Genomic DNA, 12,648 nt, shown 5'->3' with positions numbered 1-12,648 from the left:
GATCCCCAGCCCCAAAGATCCGGCAGAGACAATTGTAACGGAATGGGGCTTTTGGGAGCACAAAGAAAGACGCTATCCTAGGTGCCACCCTAGGCTCAGTGCAAAGACCAAGATCATCAACCACAGAAGATGGGTTAAAATGACACTGAGGTAACAGAACCTCTAGAACCACAAAGACTGACTTCATCATAAGTCCCACCTCAGGATCTGTACAGATACTGAGACCTCTAAACACAGAGCAGAAGTCTTCCACACACCAAAGGAAAAAAAAAAGAAAGAAAAAAAAAAAAAAAAAAAAAAAACACCACCGGGAAAGTAAAGGATCCTGAGCAATGTCTAGAGTTGATCCCATGACAGTATGCTCCAAGGACGGAGAAATCCCATATCTCTTAGGCCAAGTGAATTCTTTTTCGAATGACCCCAATATTTACTGTGCCAGTGCAGGAGGGAAAAAAACAAAAATACAAAAAGCACAAAACCTTGGTTATTTTTTTGATATAAATATATATATTACCTTCATTTATTATTGTTATTATTATTTTTGATTTACCAATCTATTTTGGTCGATTTCTCTGTTTGGGTGTGATTATTGAAAGTGTAGTCCCCAATTATACTTATTTTTTTATTTATTTATTTATTTTTTTTTCTCTTCCTTTCTTCTCTTTCGTTATGTTCTATGCCATGTTTCTTAATTCAAGACCATGGCGTGATTTTTGTTTGTCTGTTTTTGTTTTATTTTTTTTTCTACTTGTTTGTTTGTTTGTTTTGTCTGCTCTGTGTGGTGCTTATCGATATAGCTGGAGCCCTCACTGGATATTTGACACTTCTTTTGGTACTAGTGGAGTGTTTCACCTACTTTTTCTCCATCTCCCAGATTGATGATGAGAGCCTTTAGAAGGACTCCGCCCATTTTCGGGGTATTAGACTCTTACCCCAGTTTACTGCTTTTTTCTCCTTCAAACAAAACCACGCAACTTGAACTAGCTAGTCCTGACTCCAGATAGAGGGGGAAATAAGGGAGGCATCAGGACCAAACAGGTGCAAGACTACTAAGTAGTGGGTTAGATACAGAGGGGACCACATATTCTAGCCGCCCTGGGGTGAGGGAAAAGGAAAAGGGAGGTAGGATAGAAACGGAGGCGTAGGGATGACAATTTGGCGATGGGAATCCCCCCTGATTTTATGTAAATATGTACCTAAAATATTATTGTCAACAATATGTAAGCCACTATGATCAAAATAAAAATTTATATCAAAAAAAATGTAAGAATAAGTTCAACATTTTCATAGTCACATAAATAAATAACAAAGTGTGTTTTTTTTCCTTTTTTTCTTTTTTCTTTATTTATTTATTTATTTTTATTTAAACACCTTGATCACATACATGATTGTGTTTGGGTTTCAGTCATATAAAGAACACCACCCATCACCAGTGCAACATTCCCATCACCAATGTCTCAAGTCTCCCTCCTCCCCACCCGACCCCTGCCTGTACTCTAAACAGGCTCTCAATTTCCCAAAGTGTGTTTTTAGGTCAATTGAAAGGCAATGTAATTCTAGTCACTTTGTGGAAAGTGCCATGAAGTCACAATCTACAGGCTCACATGGACTAAACCAATGTAGATCTATCTACCTGTACTTAGCTTGCTTTGACACTGTAACTCTAGGGAAGCTATTGTTTTTTATGATCTTAAATTCACTCTAAGACCATTACTAAAAGGTTTTTTATCCTTTCTTCAGTTAGATTTCTATTACATTTTATAAGAAAAAAAGGTGTTGTTATAAAAAAAGTACCAGCACTAAAATAAAAAATCAACTTGAAATTTCTTTTTTAAGAAAATAAAAAGTCATTGCCTTGGCCATCTGTTAAATATATTCAAAGAGCTCTGATCGCGGACTACATCTGCGCTTGACTTTTCTTATAGCTTTATCAGCTTTAGAGGTCGCTTGTGATGTGTTTATTACAAAAAAGGACAAGAGCATTTGTTTCACCTTGAAATCTTCCACATATTTTGCATCAAGTTATTTTTTTTCTCCTCCTAAACCCATTAAACCATTTCTGGCCACATTAAAAGAAATTAAAGCCTATATATATTTTGTTCATCATTTATTCATCAATTTGTATTTCTTTTTATAAAAATGAGCAAAATAAAATAAAAATATTAAAGTACTTTTATTTCGAGCCCGTTTGAAAAATTAGCAATAAACAGTATTCTTGAATCATCAGCCAAAATGTTTCAAAATATTTTGTGTATCCACTATTAATCAAGTCTAATAATATAGATTTTGAGATCATTATTAGATTTTTTCTGCTTACTTATTATATATAATTCAATTTAATTACTGTTCTCCTTAAGTAGAAAATGAACATTTTATTTATTGAGTACCTTACCTTATAGGTTACAGGCTTAATACTAGGTGGTTATCCAGACTAAACCAAAACATCCTTTGAATTTGGGTGTTTATATTCTTTTTAAAAAAGCATTTTCTGGATTATTTTTTCTTTAGAATTGAGGTGGATATGTTGACAAGGAGATGAATAATGAATACCCAGAAACATAGACAGATATCCAGGACAAAGTGGCATAGTAGGAGTCAAATCAAAACAAAACAAATAATAAAATCTTCCAGAAATAGAGAATGCCACCTGAGTGAAAGAATGCTGTGTAAAACAATCCTGGCATAGACCCAGTGAATTTTTTTTATTTTAAAGTCATAGGTGGCTAATGTGGAGGAAAGGTGGGAAAATGAGCCAGACTGGAGTACTAGCAGAACTGTTTGAAAACAAATAATCTTAGTTGTTGTATACTTAGGAAAGAATGTTCTTTTTTCTATTTCCCAGTGGAAATTATCCAGGTGATTTCCCAGTTTTTTAAGGATGTTAGTGCATGGATTTAAGTAGTTTCTGGAGCGTGAGAAAGAAGGTACTATTCTGAATTTTTGGGAAACATCCACTTTGCATGAATCAGAAAAGACTTAGGGATTATATTTACATTTCTGTGCATTTCCATTCAAACTTCTTGTTCTTTAAAGACTAAATGAGCAGTTACAGATTGAGGTAGAAATAGAGTATGGAAACCTGTAAGAACAAGAAAATCTGAGCTTTCAGAAGGCACAGAAGCATAAGAAATGTTATTGAAAGACTCATAAAGTCACATAAACTTCCAATTAAATATATTATTAAAATATTTCCCTTGCCTAATTTTTAAAGAAATTTTTAATCTTTGTGATTTTTATTTTATATATTCTCATATGCAAGTATAAATACATGTGGTTTTGATTATTAAAAACTGTGATAAACATTATCCTTCTGAAAGTTCAGTGTAGGGCATGGATTTAGGGATTCAGAAACTAAAACAGTGGTGGAAAAAGTGAATTATTCATAGAAATATGATTATAAGATTATGTTCACAATTTATGAATATCAAATATATTTATGGCATTGTAATGAGAAAAGTAGTAAAAAATGAGACAAAAATACTGCTTTAATAAATTTAACATTTTAAATGCAAGAGACCAAGTATGCTACAATACTATAGAGCATGCTACAAAGTGATAAATATAAAGAAAACTATTTAATTTATAATGGGCACATGAAGAGTCAGGAGACAGGATTTAATATTCCTTTAAATAATTTTAGTTTATAAAGTTCTTGTGTATGGCTATTAGCTTATCAGGATTTCTAGTAATTCTCATCCAATCAGAAATGTAAGTTTTTATCTTAAAAACATACAGTATGTAAACCCAGCCTGAGTTTCTCTTTAGAATTTATACCCAACTTTATTGCTATCTCTGATATAGAAGAGAAGCTCAATGTTTCATGGGGGCATAAATTGGACTAGAAAGATATGGTTGAATTATTTATTTAATAATCCTAGACTAAGGTGGTCAGATATACTCAGTTCACTATAGTTAGGATCTTATCAATGATAGTAGGATAATACTAACCATAGTTATCATGATCAGGAAGATATTAAAGGGATTAACTAACATATAACTCCATGTTACATGATCCCAGAGTATTCAGGCAAATTCCTCTGGAGCAGTGGTCCTCAAACTATGGCCCGCAGGCCACATATTGTATTTGTATCTGTTTTGTTTCTTCATTGCAAAATAAGATATATGCAGTGTGCGTAAGAATTCGTTCATAAGTTTTGTTTTTACTATAGTCAGACCCTCCAATGGTCTGAGGGACAGTGAACTGGCCCCCTGTTTAAAAAGTTTGAGGACCCCTGCGAGTCTGGAGGGTTCTAGTACTTCAGACATTATCATGTCATTTCCGGGATCATAAGACGCCCCACATTCTTAACTAAGACTTGCCAGAAAGTGGGAATTCTCCCTGAAACCTCTTTTTCCCAAATAAATTAACCTTAGCTTTGCCCTGCCTGGTATAGTTTTCAAGTGGAATATATTATCATCATTTTTATACCCTTCCATGAATAAATAAGTTGACCATCCTGTTTGGAAAACAATTTCTTATTTATATATAGAAATAGCTGTCCTAGTTATTATTATGGGCCAGGATACTTGGCTCAAACTAACTGTTTTACTTTTACCTTTCTAATTGATGGCCAGATGTATTCTGATTTCTACATCTTTGAAAACCAGCCCGGGATGACCACATGTCTAGATGGTAGAAGTGTGTCTTCTGGAAGGCATTAGGAAGTTTATGTGATATTCTAAAGATTAATGATACTGGATCTCCTAGTCTACAGATTTTAGAAACTTATTATTTTACTTGATCCTCCTGAGTAGTTACAATAACTTCTCATAATGCATGCTGGTGATGACCTTCTTCTCAGACTCCTAATTTTCCTTATGCCTTTATTTGGAACTCACAGAACAATCAACAGGCGTTCCAATCACCTGTTCTACCAGACATTGCTTTGCTCCAAGTAGAACATAATGAGTCCCTAAATTTCCCAAAGCACAGCTTACACTAAGATATATCTCTAAGAACATTTTAAAGATGACAGGGGAATAACCAAAGTAAAATATAGACAGAGTGATTACAACTGCAGGGACCCTTCCTTTGGGTCTAGCTTGAGGAAGAAGCAATCAACCTAGCCGTCACTTCAAACCTCCCTCCCTCTTTTTCAGCCTAAAATGATGGCTATGAATTGCCATTTTCCACAGGGGGAATTACCTTTAGTCAAAGACATTGGTTGGGGGTGACTTTCAAAGAGAAACACATGCATATTTCCAAATATCTGTTTTAAATATCCAAATCTGTCTTAAATTACACCACACACCTGTTGTCCACTTTTCAATGCATTCCGTGTGAGGGCTTCTTTTTGCAATTTCCCTCCAAGGGGAGATTACAAAAGAGTTGAAGTCATTGGAAATATTTATGAACTGGACTTTCACTCCAATTCTACCACCTAGTTTTTTCAGTACAGGGAGTACTGTATTTAAATAAAAATCTATTTTGTGCTCTTAGCTCCCTTTGTTAACCGTCTCACAGTTGGCAAGCTACCAGGTTCTTCTGACCTTTTCCTATTGTGGCTTCTTCAGTGTTGCTTGGGGTATCTACAATCACAGCAAAGAATCTATGTTCTCTGTGGGATCAGATTCATCTCTTTCCATCCAAATATTTTTACCCTAGACCGTGAAAATAAAGTTTATTTAGGGAGAACCAACTGTTATTATGAAACCTATAGAGAGCTGAAAGGAGCTTATATTGAGAGCCATTAGGAGAAATGTTATGTGGGGTGTGGCTGCTAGAGTGAATCTGATTTAATCTTTCCCTGAAAGGCAAGGCAAAGAGAATATTTTAATAGCATTATATCTTACTGGTGGAAAATCATGATTCCCTGAAATGTTGCATAATGTTTTATGAAAATGGGGAAATTTACCAGAAAGGTACTATAGTAATTGAGAGTCCACAAACTCTCTAAATTCTTCTAATTCTAATTTGTCCTTTCCTGGTAGTCAGCAAGATTTTAATGCTTTGCTTGACTACTCAAAGAGGTGATTCCTTTTCAGTAAATTAAATCAATTTCCATTTGTTCTTGGTCTCGGAAATTTTATTTTCTCTTGTCTTTATTCAATTTTCAATTCATTCTCTCCAGAGCATAAATCAATGTCTTCGTCTGATTTCATGGCAGGTATTCCTATTTTTTTGGCATGGTAGCCAGACAGAACACATCATTCTATTAAGCAACATTCCAAACTCCAAAACTATGTCGGTGCAAAGAAATCAACATTTAGCTATTTCTGGCCATACAGAAAAATATCAAAAACATGATATTTGGGAAGAAGAGTGCCCTAGGAGAAGTTATTCATTCCCCCTCGTTAAACTATCATTTCAGCACAATAAAACAGACATAGCAGACAGCAGGAAGAAAACTAAGTAATAATGTCTTAAATCTCAGAAAAAAATGTCACAGTATTTTGTTAGTAGTCTTTTAATCTGTTTATCTGGACAAAATGGACATGATTTGGTTCTGCGTTGAGATTGGTTTGATTCATGTCTGCTAGGGCAGCCATAATCCAGTTCTTAAGTATGTCATTGAAAGAACTGAAATGTGCTTTTTTCAATACTAAAGACTCAAGGGCCAAGATCAATACATAGGCAGGAATAGTTCTTTCTGAGCTTCCTTCTTCTAGGTTCTCGATGGTCCTTTCCACCTCTGAATTTTTGTTTTTATTTTGTTTTACTTTTATTTTTCATGTGATCCATAGCCTTCCTTCTTTGTATTACCTTTCTAATCTCTTCTCAAAAGAGAAGATCTGGCCACACTGGATCAGGGATCACCCAAATTATCTCAATTTATCTTAATTAGTACCTTCAAGGCTCTGCCTTTATGTCCAGTCAAGGCTCAACTTCAATGTTTGGATGAGGATGACATAATTCACACCAGATAGGTATCATAATTTCCAGACAATACAGTGGGTTGGATGAGATTGCAATGATCCTCATTTCCCTTCAGGAAACCAAAAATACCAATATAAAATTCAGATTCATTTTTTGTACTTGCCCTGATGCTAGGTAAATATATTTAGAAATGTCATATATATACTATATATCATATAAATATATATATATATTTCTACAGAAATGCCAACTTTAGAAATACATTTTTAGTATAACTATAAAAACACCTGTGAAGGAATTAAAGGTTGAGTTTGTAATTTTCCATTTATTTGGCATCAAATGGTTTAATTGTCTCTTCCAATTCCTACTCTTCTACCCTTTAACTCCACTTTTATTTGTTAACAAGTAGAGTTTTGTGTGGGCATTACAAACATGACACCATGAGTTTGCTCTATTTTTGAAAACAATGATTTATTTTAATCAAGTATGTCAATATCCCATAAATTCTAAATATGTTACCATTTTATTTATAATATAATTCTCACAGAGCACAAATAATTTATATTCTTACCATTATTTACCTGGTTCAAAAGAGAAAACATTTTGTTTGGAGTTACATTTCATATAAAACCATGAATCTCCAGTAAATGTATATTCTTAAATCAAAATGTATTTATGCTAAAATGTCTTCATGAAACAATAAAACAAAGGTAAGAACTTTTTGTATAATGGAAATTATGGATTAAGTGATTAATCCAGATTGTGGGAATAGTTATAAATAAGAGAAAGATATATAAAGATTAGGACATGCATATGAGTAGTTTAAAATGAAATTTGAAGGTCCTCTTAATTTATAATTGCAAATTCTAACTGTACCTTCTTCAAGCTTAGCATTAAAGGACTTTATATTCAATGCAGTCAAATGTAGTGGAAATCATGACAATATGATGAGTAATAGCTAAACTAATTTATTCCGGCAGAAGTTATATTACATATTTATATAATATCAAAGATCCACATATTAAGGAAATTCTGTGTACACTTAATTAAGCTAAATAATTTGTCACCCTTGTTTGTGACAGACTTGTTGATAGATAGCATCATACAAAAATATAGATGACTTAAATTTTTACTTTATATTAGGAGTCACTAACTGCTTTTAAACTTGTGCTTGTGTTTCAACTTTTTTTCTACAGCTAAATATTAATTTTCTCTTTCTTTCTTTCTTTCTTTCTTTCTTTCTTTCTTTCTTTCTTTCTTTCTTTCTTTCTTTCTTTCTTTCTTTCTTTTTCTTTCTTTCTTTCTTTTTCTTTCTTCTTTCTTTCCTTCTTTCTTTCCTTCTTTCTTTCTTTCTTTCTTTCTTTCTTTCTTTCTTTCTTTCTTTCTTTCTCACTTTCTTCTTTCTTACTTCCTTTCTTCTTTCTTTCTTCCTTTCTTCTTCCTTCCTTCCATCCTTCCGCCCTTCATCCCTTCCTTCTTTCTTTCTTTCTTTCTTTCTTTCTTTCTTTCTTTCTTTCTTTCTTTCTTTCTTTCTTTCTTTCTTTCTTTCTTTCTTTCTTTCTTTCTTTCTTTCTTTCTTTCTTTCTTTCTTTCTTTCTTTCTTTCTTTCTTCATTCTTTCTTTTTTCTCTTTCTTTTTTCTTCTTTCTTTTTGTTTCTGGGCCACACCTGGTGATGCTCAGGGGTTGCTCCTGGCTATGCTCTCAGAAATCACTCCCTGCTTGGGGGACCATATGGTATACGGGGATGGGGGAGTTGAACCGAAATCTGTCCTAGTGCATGCAAGACAAACATCCTACTGCTTGCACCGCACACTGGCCCCTAAATACTTGAGTTTCATTGACATTTTAACTTCAAATAATTAAAATGATTTCATGGTTTTGCCATAGTAAAAAAAAAAGGTAAATTAAATAATCATTTTATTTAACCATTAAAAGTACTTTGTTTTTACATATGTTTGTTTGTTTTTGAGGGGCTTCACACCCAGTGGAGAGCAAGGGTTACTCCTGGCTCTGCACTCAAAATTACTGTTAGCAGGTTGGGGATGCTGGATATTGAGCCTGGTTTGACCATGTGCAAGTTCAATGCCCTACCAGATGTACTATTGCTCTGGACTCCAAAAGTACATTTTATAAAGTACTTGCTGTATTTTAAAAGTACAGTAGTAAAGACATTCTTCTTCAAACCCTTCTAAGATTTCAGGAGATTTGATAGAAAACGAATTTCCATAGAATTCTTATTCAGAGGAGCGATAATGTCAAATTTCAAAAGATTAGAAAGTAAACAGAATCAACCAATGGTTCTAAGCTTTCACAGCTCAAATATTAAATCTGCTTGAATAAAATAAACATGTCATATCAAGACATTTGTTTTGCCCCTTTTTATGTAGATGAACACCTGGTAAGCTAATAACAGTTTTACAGCACAGACTCTCAAGAATATATTTTGCAGACTTTTTTAAGGTGCTAAATTTTATTATTTTAAAATCATGTGATATATAGATCTTTAAAGGAATGTCTATCATTAAGATAGACATATATGAACAAATATACATATATATATTCATTGTATTATGTAAAAATAGAAAAATAAATCTACTTTCTATATTTATAAGTACTTTATAGTCTTGACATATGAAACAAACCATTTATAATAGAACTTATAAAAATGTTTAGATTTATCGAGCCTCTCATTTTAGAGAACTAATTTTTCATAAAATACAGGAGGTACATATTTCTTACCAGTATTAATACATCCATAATATATATAGAAAGAGAATGCTCACTATCTTTTGCATACTTTATTGTATTTAAATTAAATGAATATATGAATATGTTAAAAAACAGCAGGTCTCCTATCATTTTATCTACTGTATACATCTTTATGGAAAAATAAATAAAAACACATATAGTAAATGGATCTTCCATGATAACTGAAAAACTCAACAAATAATTTTAATAGTTGTTAGCAGAAGTAAACACATTAGTTCCTATAGTTTTTTCTTTTCTGATTTAAAAGATTTTCAGTAGAAAGTCATATGCAATAATTGGCATGATGTCCAAATCATTCTAAATGTATTTAAAGAAAATTAGGTCATTGGAATGATATAAAGTGCAAAATATTCTATTGATAATCAAAATTCTACCAGAAAACTTGTGAACTGTACATTTTCTAGCAGATAAACATTGAAGTTTTCAATTAAAGTTGCACTGTTAATCAACAATATGCCATCATTTAAAACTCTCACATTTTGAAAATCCGCTAAATAGTTAAAAAAAATTATAAAATCTTATTCGTGAATTTTCTCAACAGTTTTAAAGGGAACATTTAGACACAACAATATTTTTTTTTCCATTCTATTCTGTTTTCAACACAAACCACCAGAACTGCTTTGTGATTCTCAGGATCATCATGTACTTGCTGGGAAAGTCTTTGCCATCTTACAAAATCTGCTGTGAAATGTGAAATTTATGCTCCTTCTGACTCTCTCAAAGTCATCAATCAAACGATGCATATCACTCTTTCACCTCTTCCCAAGACAGAGGCACAATAATGTGCTATCTAGGGCACATATTATAGCAGAAAAATATGTATGGGGCACCATAATATGAATAAAAATCCAATGACACTACTTTCTGGTGCTGGAAATTAGAAGATTAAAACCCAGGCCGAATCTCCCTGGAGGATTTGGCTCAAGCATACCCAAACTAGTAATTCCAACTCTTCTCAGATAGTCACATAGATTGATAAGAAACAAATCAGTTCACTGTTTACTTCTCTATGATACACATTTTTAATGCATAGGTAAAAGCTTGGATTATTGACCTGTTTAATATATTCTTTTCAGGAAAAATTTTAAAAATCAGCATGGTAGATTGGTCACATTTCAAAGAGTGGGTTTTGTTTCAGATGTTTGTTTTTATCTTATTGAGTCTGAGAATATATATATATATATATATATATATATGAAAATGCAAAATTATGTTTCATAATATATTTGTGTATATTTACATATATAATTATATTTGAAGGATATATGACTGTATCTTTTATATATAAAATGCATTTGGGGAGTTGGGGTTACATTCAGGGGTTACTCCTGGCTCTGCATTCAAAAATCGCTCCTGACAGGCTCATGGAACCATGTGGGATTCCAGAGATCAAAGCCAGGTCCATCACTGCAAGGCAAACACTCTACCTTCTGTGTTATCTCTATGGTCCCCATTGAGTATATTTTCACTTTAACTGCATTAAATATCTTACACAAGGAAGAATTAGTGCTTTAAATTTTTGTCTCTAAAAATAAATTATTACATGGTGTGTTGTTCTTATAGCTGAGCTCAATATATTTTAGTTTTACTTTTTATTTCATATTTGTTATTAGATCTTTGGAAAGTTTAGGACTGTTATGTTACTGCATTATATATATATATAAACATATATATATGTTGGCATATATATTGGTATATATATTGGTTTTTGGATCACAACTGGCAGCACTCTGGGGTTACTCATGGCTCTATGCTCAGAAATCGCTCCTGGCAGGCCTCAAGGGATCATATGGGATGAGATGCTGGGATTCGAACTACAGTTCTTCTGCATGCAAGGCAAACTCCCTACTTCCATGCTATCTATCCATCCCCATGCGTTATATATTTAGATATTAACTCAGACTTCAAAAACTCTCTCCCACTTTGTCTAGTAGTTTAAAACTTTTGTATGTTCAACTATACAATATCATGCGCAGCTCTCATAAGAAACACTTGTCACTAATTCAATATCTGAATTTCAACCAATAATTAAAATAAATGAACATAATATTAACAGATTGAAAGTTTAACACCATTTCTCAAGAAAGAGAATTAAAAAAATACAGTGTGGACGATAATATTCAAAAATAAAGGACTGAAATCATGTTTAAAACTAAGAGACAGCTAATTGGGAGAAATATTTTTGCTCAACATATCAGATAGAGACTTGGTAGCCAGGATAAGGATATCTAAAGTATTCATAAAAGATCAATAATAAAATATCTAAAATCCCATCAAAACATGGTGAGAAAAAATGAACAGAAGCTTCTTTGAGAAAAACCAATGGATGGCAAATAGGCTCAAAAATGCTTATAATTACTTATTATTAGCTAAATCCAAAAGAAGAGATATCTTATGGGGCTGGAGAGATAGCATGGAGGTAAGGCATTTGCCTTGCATGCAGAAGGACAGTGGTTTGAATCTCAGTGTGTTCCATATAGTTTCCCAGAGCCTGCCAGGAGCGATTTCTGAGCATAGAGGCAGGAGTAGCCCCTGAGCACTGTGAGTGTGACTTCCCCACAAAAGAGATATCTCACACCAGTAATAATGGCACATATAAAAATTTTTCCAACCAATATGTGCTGGAGGGTATGTGATGAAAAAATAATTTTCATTCACCATTTATGGAGAAACATTCAAATTCTGAAGAATAAAACTGTATGGAGGGTTCATAGTAAACTCAAAATTGAGCTGCCTCTATTGAATAAAAAATTGTTTACCAAAAAGCATTCATTCAAAATGACTTGCATTATTGTGGTATTATTTATTGCAATACTCATACAATATATAAGATTTGGAATCAATCTAGATGTCCAATGATAGATGAAAGAATCATGAATTTGTGGTATATGTACTGTATGGAACTACACAGCTATAAGGAAAAATAAAATTATGCAATTGTCCTTAAGATGGATGAAACTGGACACTATCATGTTAAAAGAAAGATAAACAGGATAATATCACTTATATGTGGTATTTAGAATAAACTATACAAGGAAATGAAATGGCTTAAATGGAGAGT

This window comes from Suncus etruscus, chromosome 18 (assembly GCF_024139225.1).
Source record: "Suncus etruscus isolate mSunEtr1 chromosome 18, mSunEtr1.pri.cur, whole genome shotgun sequence".
Classification (NCBI taxonomy): Eukaryota; Metazoa; Chordata; class Mammalia; order Eulipotyphla; family Soricidae; genus Suncus; species Suncus etruscus.
The sequence above is the reverse complement of the archived record's forward strand: the minus strand, read 5'-3'. Positions refer to the sequence as shown.